This window comes from Urocitellus parryii, chromosome Y (assembly GCF_045843805.1).
Source record: "Urocitellus parryii isolate mUroPar1 chromosome Y, mUroPar1.hap1, whole genome shotgun sequence".
Taxonomy (NCBI): Eukaryota; Metazoa; Chordata; class Mammalia; order Rodentia; family Sciuridae; genus Urocitellus; species Urocitellus parryii.
Genome location: NC_135548.1, coordinates 9,184,197 through 9,195,141, shown reverse-complemented (window position 1 = coordinate 9,195,141; position 10,945 = coordinate 9,184,197). Strand labels below are relative to the sequence as shown.

Genomic DNA, 10,945 nt, shown 5'->3' with positions numbered 1-10,945 from the left:
AGTACATGTATGAAGACATGAATTGGTGTGAATATACTTTGTATCCAACCAGAGATATAAAAAAATTGTTATCTATATGTGTAATAATAATTACAATGCATTCTGCTGTCATGTATAAAAAATCCATTTTAGCTGTTACTATGATACCTGTCTTCATTTATCTAACATGATAAATAGCACTATTTTTTCATATGCATTTCTGTAATACATCTCAAATATCTTTGCATACCCCACATACTTAGCAGATTTTTATATATAATAGTCACTATAGGAAGAGTAGTTAATTCTGAAATCTACAATGCTCTTCTGAAATGAAGTCTTGCAGTTTCTTGAAATATCTGAAATAATTAGGATGCACTTATGCCAATTATCCTATAGTAAATGCCTGATGATTTTTTTTTAAATAATGAATGAAGAAAGAATAAGTGCTTTAAATAATCTGTAAAATGTGGTATGTGGCATTTTTTGGTTTTGCCTATAACTCATTGAATATTGTAACAATTTTACTATGTGGGTAAAATATGACCTACTTATAATAGATAACTAGTAAATTCTGCAATATTAGTAATTCACCAAACATATTTTCAAAACAAGCACTTTGATATGTGTGTTTTAAAAAAATACTATATTGCGAATGAATGGATTTCAGTAAATGAATAGTTAGAGAGCTGTGCTCAGGAGCCCGGGAGGCGGCCACTGCTGAGCCGCCCGCCACCCCGGGCCCCAGACCGCCCGGCACCGGCCCGTGGCCCCCACCGCCTTGCGGCTCCCAGCGCGCTAAGGTTGCCGCCCTGGCGCTTCCCTGCCTTGGGGAGCCCGGGCACTGTCTGGCGGGGCGGGGCGGCGTGGCTCGCCACCATGGAGCCCCAGCGCCAGGAGCTGCTCGTCCAGTGTCAGCAGAGCCTGGCCCAGGCCATGACGGAGGTGGAAGCCGTGCTCGGACTGCTAGAGGCCGGCGGGAGCGCGGAGCACTGGTGAGTGGTGGCAGCTGGACGAGGAGGCCGGAGGCGCCAAGGCGGAGCTACTGCTCAAGCTGCTCCTGGCTAAGGAGCAGGACCACTTCCAGGACCTGCGCGCGGCGCTGGAGAAGACGCAGCCTCACCTGCTGCCCATTCTCTACCTGAATGGCGTCGTCGGGCCGCAGCAGCCCGCCGAGGGCACTGGCTCCACCTACAGTGTCCTGTCCATCATGCCCTCGGACTCAGAGAGCAGCAGCTCCCTCAGCAGTGTGGGCACCACTGGGAAGGCACCGTCCCCGCCACCCCTCCTCACGGACCTGCAGGCGAATGAGAAGGTGGAGAACCTGTCCATTCAGCTGCCGCTGATGACTGGCCAGAGGAATGAGCTGCGCAAACACCTGGCCTTTGCGACCCATGGGAAGACCTTTGATAAGAGGCTCTACCACAGACTGAATCCTGACTACAAGAGGCTAAAGATCCAGTGTGTGCGGGCCATGTCGGACCTGCAGAGTCTCCAGAACCAGCACAACAATGCCTTGAAGAGGTGCGAAGAGGTGGCCAAGGAGACCGACTTCTACCACACACTCCACAGCCGGCTCTTAAGTAACCAGACTCAGCTGAAGGATGATGTGGGCATGCTGAGGCGGGAGAACGGGCAGCTGCAAGAGCGGAACCTACTGCAGCAGTCCTGGGAAGACATGAAGCGGCTTTATGAGGAGGACCAGAAGGAGATCGCAGACCTCCGGGCGCAGCAGCAGCAGGTACTGAAGCACAACGGGTCATCAGAGATCCTCAACAAGCTGTAAGACATGGCCATGGACAAGCTGGAGGGGGTCAAGAAGGATTACAACGCCCTGCAGAAGCGGTACAGCGAGAAGATCGCCATCCACAACTCAGACCTGAGCCGCCTGGAGCAGCTGGGCGAGGAGAACCAGAGCCTACTGAAGCAAACGGAGATGCTGACCCAGCAGAGGGACATGACCATCCAGCTGCAGCACCAGTGCGCCCTGTCCCTGAAGAGGTTCGAGGCCATTCACCATGAGCTGAACAAGGCCACAGACCAGAACAAGGACCTGCAGTAGGAGATGGAGCTGCTCCAGTCAGAGCTGACGGAGCTGAGGACCATGCAGGTCAAAATTGCGGAGGAGTTGGAGAAATACAAGGAGGAGCGCGACGCGACGTACAGCGAGTATAAGCTTATCATGAGCGAGCATGACCAGGTCATCTCTGAGCTGGACAAGCTGCAGACCGAGGTGGAGCTGGCCGAGTCCAAGCTCAAGAGCAGTACATCTGAGAAGAAGGTGGCCAGCGAGGATACGGAGGTGCTGCAGCAGATCAAAGACACGGTGACAATGGATGCTGGGAGAGCCAACAATGAGGTGGAGATCCTTTGAAAGCAGTGCAAGGCTCTGTGCCAGGAGCTGAAGGAAGCCCTGCAGGAGGCGGATGTGGCCAAGTTCCACCGGGACTGGACCTTCCAGGAGCAGGACAAGATTGTGCTGGAGCGCAACAGCATCCGGACACTGTGTGATAACCTGTGGCGGGACGGGACCAGGCAGTGAGTGAGCTGGCTGAGGCCCTGCGCAGCCTGGATGACACTCGGAAACAGAAGAACGGCGTCAGCCCAGAACTTAAGGAGCTCAAGGAGCAGATGGAATCCCAGTTGGAGAAGGAGGCCCACAGCTCCCATGACTTGGCCATCGATACAGATTCCATGGAGTGGGAAACAGAGTCATTGAGTTTGAAAGGGAGACGGAGGAGGTTGACTTGAAGGCACTTGGGTTTGTCATGGCAGAAGGTGTTCCCAGGGGACTGTGGCATATTTGTCACGAAAGTGGACAAAGGAAGCATTGTTGATGGCCATTTAAGGGTCAATGACTGGCTGCTGAGAATCAACGATGTGGACCTCATCAACAAGGACAAGAAGCAGGCTATCAAGGCCCTCCTCAATGGAGAGGGGGCCATCAACATGGTTGTGCGCTGGAAGAAGTCCCTGGGTGGGAAGGTGGTCACACCCTTGCACATAAACCTCAGTGGACATAAAGACAGTGGCATCAGTCTGGAGGGTGGAGTATATGCTGCTGCTGAGGTACCTGGAAGCCCTGCTGCCAAACAAGGGTCCCTCGCCGTGGGAGACAGGATTGTGGTGATCAATGGCATCGCACTGGACAACAAGTCCCTGAATGAATGTGAATCTCTGTTGCGCAGTTGCCAGGACTCCTTGATCCTCTCCCTCCTGAAGGTGTTCCCTCAGAGCTCCTCGTGGAGCGGCCAGAACATCTTTGAAAACATCAAGGACTCTGATAAGATGCTGAGTCTTTGGACCCATGGCCTGGACGCCCAGGCTCATCACAAGCGGAACTTGAAGCAGCACCACACTCCAAGCAGATGGAGCTCTTCTGTGCTGGGCTGGAAGACAGGAAGGAGCCGGGGCCCCCCAGAGGCAGCACCTCCTTTCTACACAAACCGTTCCCTGGGGGCCCCTTTCCAGTCTCCCCCCAGACCTGTCACAGTACCTCCGAGTGCAGCCTGAGCTCCTTCCACTCTGATGCCTCTGGGGAACATGGCTACGGGCTGGTGGACATGCGGAGCAGGTGGCCCCTGCTGCCCTTTGAGACCGAGGTGGGCCCCTGTGGGGTGGTGGAGGCCCTTCTGGACAAGGTGGATGCTGTGGGCTCCAACAGCGGTGGGACCTGGCCCAAGGCCATGCTCGGCTCCACAGCAGGGCCGGAGAAGCTCTCCGTTTACAATAAGCCAAAGCAAAGAAAGTCTATCTTTGACCAAAACACTTTTAAACGTCCCCAGATGCCCCCCAAAATAGACTATTTGTTCCCAGGACCTGGGCCTATTCACTCCCCCCCAGCCCTCCAAGAGAATGGGGCCTCTGACACCCCCAAAGCCCCCCAGGAGAAGCGACTCCATCAACTTCCAGCACAGACTGGAAACCAGTTCTGAGTCAGAGGCCAGACTGGTGGGCAGCTCTCCATCTACTAGCCCACCAGGTGCCCAGCCCCCAGACGCTGACCTCAGAGAACCCATGCATGCATCGCCCCCTCGCAAGGCCAGGGTCCCCAGTGCCTCCAGCTACTACCCCGAAGGGGATGTGGACTCCTCCTACCTACCAGCCAAGAAGTCCTGTGACAAGGATGTCACTTCCCAGAAGGCAGATGAGCTGGGGCAGAAGTGCCGTCGGCCAAAGTCTGCGCCTAGTTCTCCGCCCAAGCTTGCTCCGGTAGTGATTCCTGCTCAATTCCTGGAGGAGCAGAAGTGCATCCCAGCTAGTGGAGAGCTCTCCCCCGAGGTGCAGGAGTGGTCCCCTTACTCATCAGGGCATTCCAGCTGGCATGGGAAACCCCACTCTACCCCAACAGGCCATCCGTGGGAACTGTTCCATGGAACATGACCCCAGCACTGCTGTGAGCTAGCTCCATCATGCAGAACCCCATCTACACTGTGCACAGCCACAGGGTTGGCCCCTGCAGCTCTCTACCTGTGCCCCAAAATGCTGGCCCCCAGGGCTTGCCTCCCAGTGTCCAGCACCAGGGCCGCCTGAGCCTGGACCTCAGCCACAGGGCCAGCAGTGACTATGCTGAGATGAGAGCCTTCCATGGGTTCAAATTGCTGCCTTCCAGCACCTGCCTTGGGTCTTCCAGTAACTTGTAGTTCAAGGCAGAAGGCATTAAGATCCCATTAACGCCGAGGTACCCTCGGTCTGTCATGGGCTCTGACAGAGGATCATTGTCACATTCCAAATGCAGCACCCCTCCTCAGTCGCCCCTCAACATTGATACCCTGTCCACTTGTAGCCAGTCCCAGACCTCTGCCTCTACATTGCCCAGGATTGCTGTCAACCCTGCATCCCTCAGGGAGCGAAGGAAGGACAGGCCTTCTGTGGAGGAACCACGCCATGTGAAGGTACAGAAGGGCTCAGAGCCTTTGGGCTTCTCCATTGTAAGTAGAGAGAAGGGCAGCATCTACGTCTCCAAAGTGACCACCAGCAGCATTGCCCACCAGGCTGGCCTTGAGTATGGGGACCAGATACTTGAGTTCAATGGCATTAACCTGAGGAGTGTCACAGAGCAGCAGGCCTGGCTCATCATAGGGCAGCAGTGTGACACCATCACCATCCTGGCCCAGAGTAACCCACATATGCACCAGCTTGGCAGCGACTCCCGGTCCATCTCCCACCTGGAGCCTGCCGGTGCCCATGCCACTCTCCAGGGCAGTAGTAGCACCACCCCAGAGCACCCCTCTCTAATTGATCTGCTCATGGAACAGGACGAGGGTCCTGGCACACCCCCAGCCAAGCAGAGCACCCCCTGCTCCAGGATCATGGGAGATGCCAACAAGAAGATCCCGGAACCACGCATTGTCTTCATCAAGAAGTCTCAACTGGACCTTGGGGTGCATTTGTGTGGTGGGAACTTGAACAGGGTGTTTGTGGCTGGAGTAGAGAATGACAGTCCTGCCAGGGGTCCTGATGGCCTGGTGCCACGGGACCTGATCCTTGAGTATGGCAACCTGGATGTGCGCAATAAGATGATGGAGGAAGTATATGTGGAGATGCTGAAGCCCAAAGACAGTGTCCACCTGAAGGTGCAGTACCACCCATAGGAGTTCACCAGGATCAAGGGCCTGCCAGGTGACAGCTTCTATATCAGGGCCCTGTATGACCGGTTGGCCGAGGTGGACATGGACGACACCTTGCCCCAGGGCACATTCGGGTCCTGGATGGTGTGGCTGCTGGATGAGAACGCCCAGAAGATCCAGCGTGGGCAGATTCCCAGCAAATACTTGATGGACCAAGAATTCTCCAGGAGGCTCAGCATGTCAAAGAAGACAGGAGCGATGCCAAGATGCTGTCAGCAGCCACTCACCAGTCTTTCTTTCGAAGGAAGCACAAGCACAAATGCAGTGGGTCCAAAGATGGGAAAGACCTCCTGGCCTTGGACACCTTCTCCAAAGACTCCCTCCCTCTCTTTGAAGATTCAGTGAGTCTGGCCTATCAGCAGGTCCAGAAGGTGGACTGCACCTCTCTGAGGCCTGTCCTGATTCTGGGGCCTCTGCTGGATGTGGTGAAGAAAATGCTGATAAATGAAGCTCCTGGAAAGTTCTGCAGATGCCCACTGGAGGTGATGAAGGCCTCCCAGCAGGTCATTGAGCAGGGCATTATTAAAGACTGCCTGTTTGTTGACTACAAGCGGAGGAGCGGCCATTTTGATGTGACCACGGTGGTGGCTTCAACAAAGGAGATCACAGAAAAGAACAGACACTGCCTCCTGGATGTCGCCCCCCACACACACTATCCAGCTACTGTACCACATGCACATCTACCCTATCTTCATCTTCATCCACTACAAGAGTGCCAAGCACATCAAGAAGCAGAGAGACCCCATCTACCTGAGGGACAAGGTGACACAGAGGCATTCCAAAGAGCAGTTCGAGACAGCTCAGAAGATTGAACAGAAATACAGCAGGTGCTTCACAGGGGTCGTCCAGGGAGGAGCCCTGTTGAGCATTTGCACTCAGATCTTGGGAACCGTCAATCAAGAACAAAGTAAAGTTCTGTGGATCCCCACCTGCCCGCTCTAGGGAAAGTGGGCACCAGGAGGCGACTGGACCAGCCCGTTGGTGGGGAGACCGGCTCGCTCTTCTCCAGCAACTGAAAACAGAGATGGGTCTGTTTAAGGACATGCAGGGGAAGGATCCAGAACCATTACTCTGGAAGCCCCTCCTTTGTAGACAGAGGGGGTTGGCGGCTGGGATCTGGGCCCAGGCCGGCAGACTGCTCCTCTCACATGTGCTTTAAGACAAAACAAAGCAGAAAACGCAAAAGACTTGATAGAGGGGTACAATACCCACCTTTCTATAGCAATCCAATCAGTGATGCCGCACAGAGAGCCTTTCAGATCACAAGTTTACAAGCCTTCTCTAAGTATCTGGTGGTTATGTTTATGTGGACGCCCCATGCTGCTGGTGCCCACCCCACCCCTTCCGCCCCCTGTTGCTTTTGTTCCCCAAATGACCCTGGAACCTCATGGAGTTGGGGAGTGGGGCAGGCTGCCCCGCTTCAGGAGGTTCTTGTCAATGGGACAAGAGCTTCTGCAGACTTCCTGCTCCTCAGAGGAGGTACCTCTCCTGGAAGGACTTCGTCGCTTCAGGTGCTCGGACTGCTGGAGATGGCAGAACCAGTGCCTGGGTGGGGTCAACTCGCCGGCGCTGCGTTTTCCTCCCACAAACCGGAGGAAGGGCAGGGCAGCTTGGGCATCCTCACAAACTCGCCTCTTGGCCTTTCCCTCCTGTTTCTCCATCCCCCAAGCGCTCATTGGTCTCCTGACTCTTCTCTAGCTGTATTTGTTATTTAAACATTCCGTCTGGTCCATCATGTCCCTGTCGGGTCTCAGCAGCAGGGCTGGGTCCTAGGCAGGATGTCAAGCAAGGGTGGATAGCGTAGCCACTATTGAATATCTAAAAAGAAAACCTGCAACCTTGTTCATCTTGGTCCCAGGGCTCACAGCACGGTCCTGACTTTGGCCTTTGTCGGGTTACTTTGGGCTCAGCTGGGCTTCTCTCATTTTCTTTCCTTGGCACTTCCAATGCCAGGGGAGTCTGGTTGAAGATTTGATGTGGTTCCTCCTTAAACGGTGTGTCCTCTTAATAGGTACTGTACCGGGCTCCGCAAGTGTCGTTGGGGTAGGACCTATATTTTAATACTGTTCCTAACATTTCATTTTTTTTAAAAGAGAGAGTGAGAGAGAGAGAGAGAGAGAGAGAGGGAGAGAGAGAGAATTTTTCTAGTTTTTTTTTTTTTTTTTTTTTTAGTTCTTGGCGGACACAACATCTTTGTTATGTGGTGCTGAGGATCGAACCCGAGCCGCACGCATTCCAGGCGAGCCTGCTACTGCTTGAACCACATTCCCCAGCCCCCTAACATTTCATTTTAATAGCAAGATGTCTTTGATTTGATTTGATTCTTTGTAATTCCTAATACAATATGGATAGCGAATTTAAGAAGCAATCTATTCTCATGCTGAATGTGCATGATCCTATTATATAAAATGGAAACAATTTAAATGCATCAGAAATGTATTATTAATCATTAGTTGAAAATGCCATTGATTGATCTGTATCTCACCATGTTTGTCCCTAGCAAATACCGTTTCAGTGTGCAAGACATACAGGAAAAAAGAAAAAGAAATCAAGTAAAATCCATATAAAAAACCAAATATTTGTCATTAAAAATCTCAATGTCTTTTTAAAACAATATGACAATAAAATGTTCCCTGTAACATAAAGAAAAACAGCCATTCTGGGATATTACATATTTTTAGTCTTTGAATATGCCAAGTGTTCTTTGGCAAACTGCCACATATATCATTTTTCTCTCACAGTTGTAAATTATGTCTAGTTTATTCTACATTTCTATCTAGTTAATAGTAATTCATTGAAAAATTATTTGTTCATGAGCTGACTAGTGAAATATTTGAAGAAACACAGATCTCAGAATTGTAGAAGAAAGCAATACATAATGATTAGAAGCATATTTAATACTCTTAGTGTGTTTTCTTAGATTCCACTTTTCACATCAAATAGTGCCTGCTAATGGGGCTGACTATGAAATGTCTTAGAAAGGGCTACTTCAGCAATCAGAAGCAGAAGTTGATATAACTGTTTAGAGAATATGTTTACATGTAAATTAATTAAAGTATTATTAGTTGTTTTGAATATTTTGTGTATTAAATATTTTATATATGTATATATATATGCAAGTGAATACCATGAGTTCAAACATTTTTAAACTGACATATAGAATTTTAATGTTGAAATGGGCAATGATAGTGAAGATTTTTTTTTTAATTTACTATTTGAACTCAAATTGTTCTCTGTTTGATTTACATGTAAATATTCAAAGTTATTCAGTGTTGAACTTCTAGTGGTATCTTCTCATTTGTCTTTCCTGGAGTGTGCCCTTACAATATAAATATTTTATAAGAGAAAAAATGCAGAGAAGAAAACTTATAAAAATCTGAAAAGTACTATAGAATCTTGGTGAATAATAAGCACAGAATATCTTAATATTAAATAATTGAAGATACTTGCATCAAAATAATTCTTTAAATAATATTTTGAACAAAAATGTATTTATGATATTTTCCCCAAATCTGAGTGTCTTACTAAAAGAGGCAGTGCTGTAACAGTTTTATAGTTTAAAACAAAAGGTGAACATACCACACACAAGAATCACAAAACCTTTCACTGAGAAGTGTTAATTTTACATATTTTTTTACAACACACATAAAATGATATTTTGTGAAATATGTGGTTTAATTGTCATATAAAATTAAATAAATTTGTGTATCAATACATTTTTAACACAGGAAATATTTTAATTATTTACCTTTACTTTAAGCTTAATTGAAATGCATATTAGATTAAATAACTATTCAACATTTTTGAGAGAATTAAACATTTCCTACACACTATAATCTTGATTTTCATTATAATTTTCTACATTTTCAACTTATTTGTAATTTCATATAATATTCAAAAAGTATAAGTTAACACTAAGATTGGAATAAATTCTTTTACAATTTCATGTTTATAGTCTACTAAAAATAACCAATAACCAACTTGAGTAAAAAAAAAAAAAAACAACTAATTATTTACTATATTTATTATGAAGCTGTTTTGTTTTTTATTTGAAATGCCCTCCAAAAAACTTATGTGTTGAAGACATTGTCCAATGAAACAATTTTCTGGGGGTGAGGATGTGGATTTCGAGGCTCTGACCTCTTCAATGGTTTTATCCATTGCAGGTTCATCCATTGAGCATTCATAGCTAAATAAACTATTGGAACATAGTTGAAACTGTAGGAGGTATGTCATTGTTGACGTTGGTGGGCCTTTGAGGGTACATCTTATATCTTTTGCCATTTTGATGCTACAAGGTGAGTGGTTTTCCTGAGTCACATTCTTCTGACATGATGTTCTGCCTCAACTTAGAACAAAAAAATGCAGTTTTAGGACCATGAACTATAACCTCTGAAATCAATAGCCAAAATAATTTTTTTGTCCTTTAACTAGTTTCTCTGTTATTTTGACGCAGTGGCATGGCTTTGAATAGCTAATACTCTGCTCATTTGGGTAAGGTTTGAATTAAGCATTATGAAACCTGAAATTACCTAGAATTTTTAAAATGAACTTTTGTCATCAAGGAAAAGTTACTGAATTTTATGTGCTTCTATTTAATAATCATGTAATTGGAAAAGTACATCAACATTTTTCTATAATCTTCACTAAAATATACTCTATTAGTACACATATTTACTTATTTATTTACTTATTTATATTTTTATATGATGGTTTGAATTCAGGGGCACTTGATTAAAGGTTTTAATCATATTACTTTTTGTAAAACAGAGCTATATACATACCAGAGAATAACATTAATTTGAAACAATAGGACATAATGACATTAAACAGAAGTATTGCAAGTTCAAGAGCAGCCTCAGCAACTCTGTGAGATCCTTTCTCAAAAATGGTTCCTTCTGTTTAACTGAAAAAAAAAATGTTGAGGATCTAGCTTGGTGATACTGCCCCCTGGGTTCAATCTCCAGTGTTAGAAAGAAATGAATTTTAAAAAAAATGAAAAAAAAAATAACCAATTAGTTGAACATGTATGTTTTTGAGATAACATATTAAAGGTGTTTTTTTTTTAATTTAGGTGGAACAAACAAAAGGATAATGTTATTTTGTACTAATCATATTATTATACAACTCATATAATTTATTTTGGTAATTTTTAAATTACTGAAAAATTGAAATACGAGTTTAAGTATTTTTATTTCTGTGTGTTAATAACTAGTTAGAAACTAGTTGTATCTTGTGTATAGTGGGCATGGTTTGGCCACCATTCTTTGAATATATCAATAATTTAATCATAAATATGGCTTAAGAATCCTAATCTGGAGCCTTAATGAGGCTGG

The 10,945-nt window shown here is 46.7% G+C and overlaps 1 pseudogene; it reads left to right on the top strand.

Annotated features, from left to right (window-relative positions):
* The first annotated feature begins 858 nt into the window (after positions 1–858).
* Positions 859–6,551, top strand: LOC113177882 (disks large homolog 5 pseudogene; annotated as a pseudogene).
* The last annotated feature ends 4,394 nt before the right edge of the window (positions 6,552–10,945 follow it).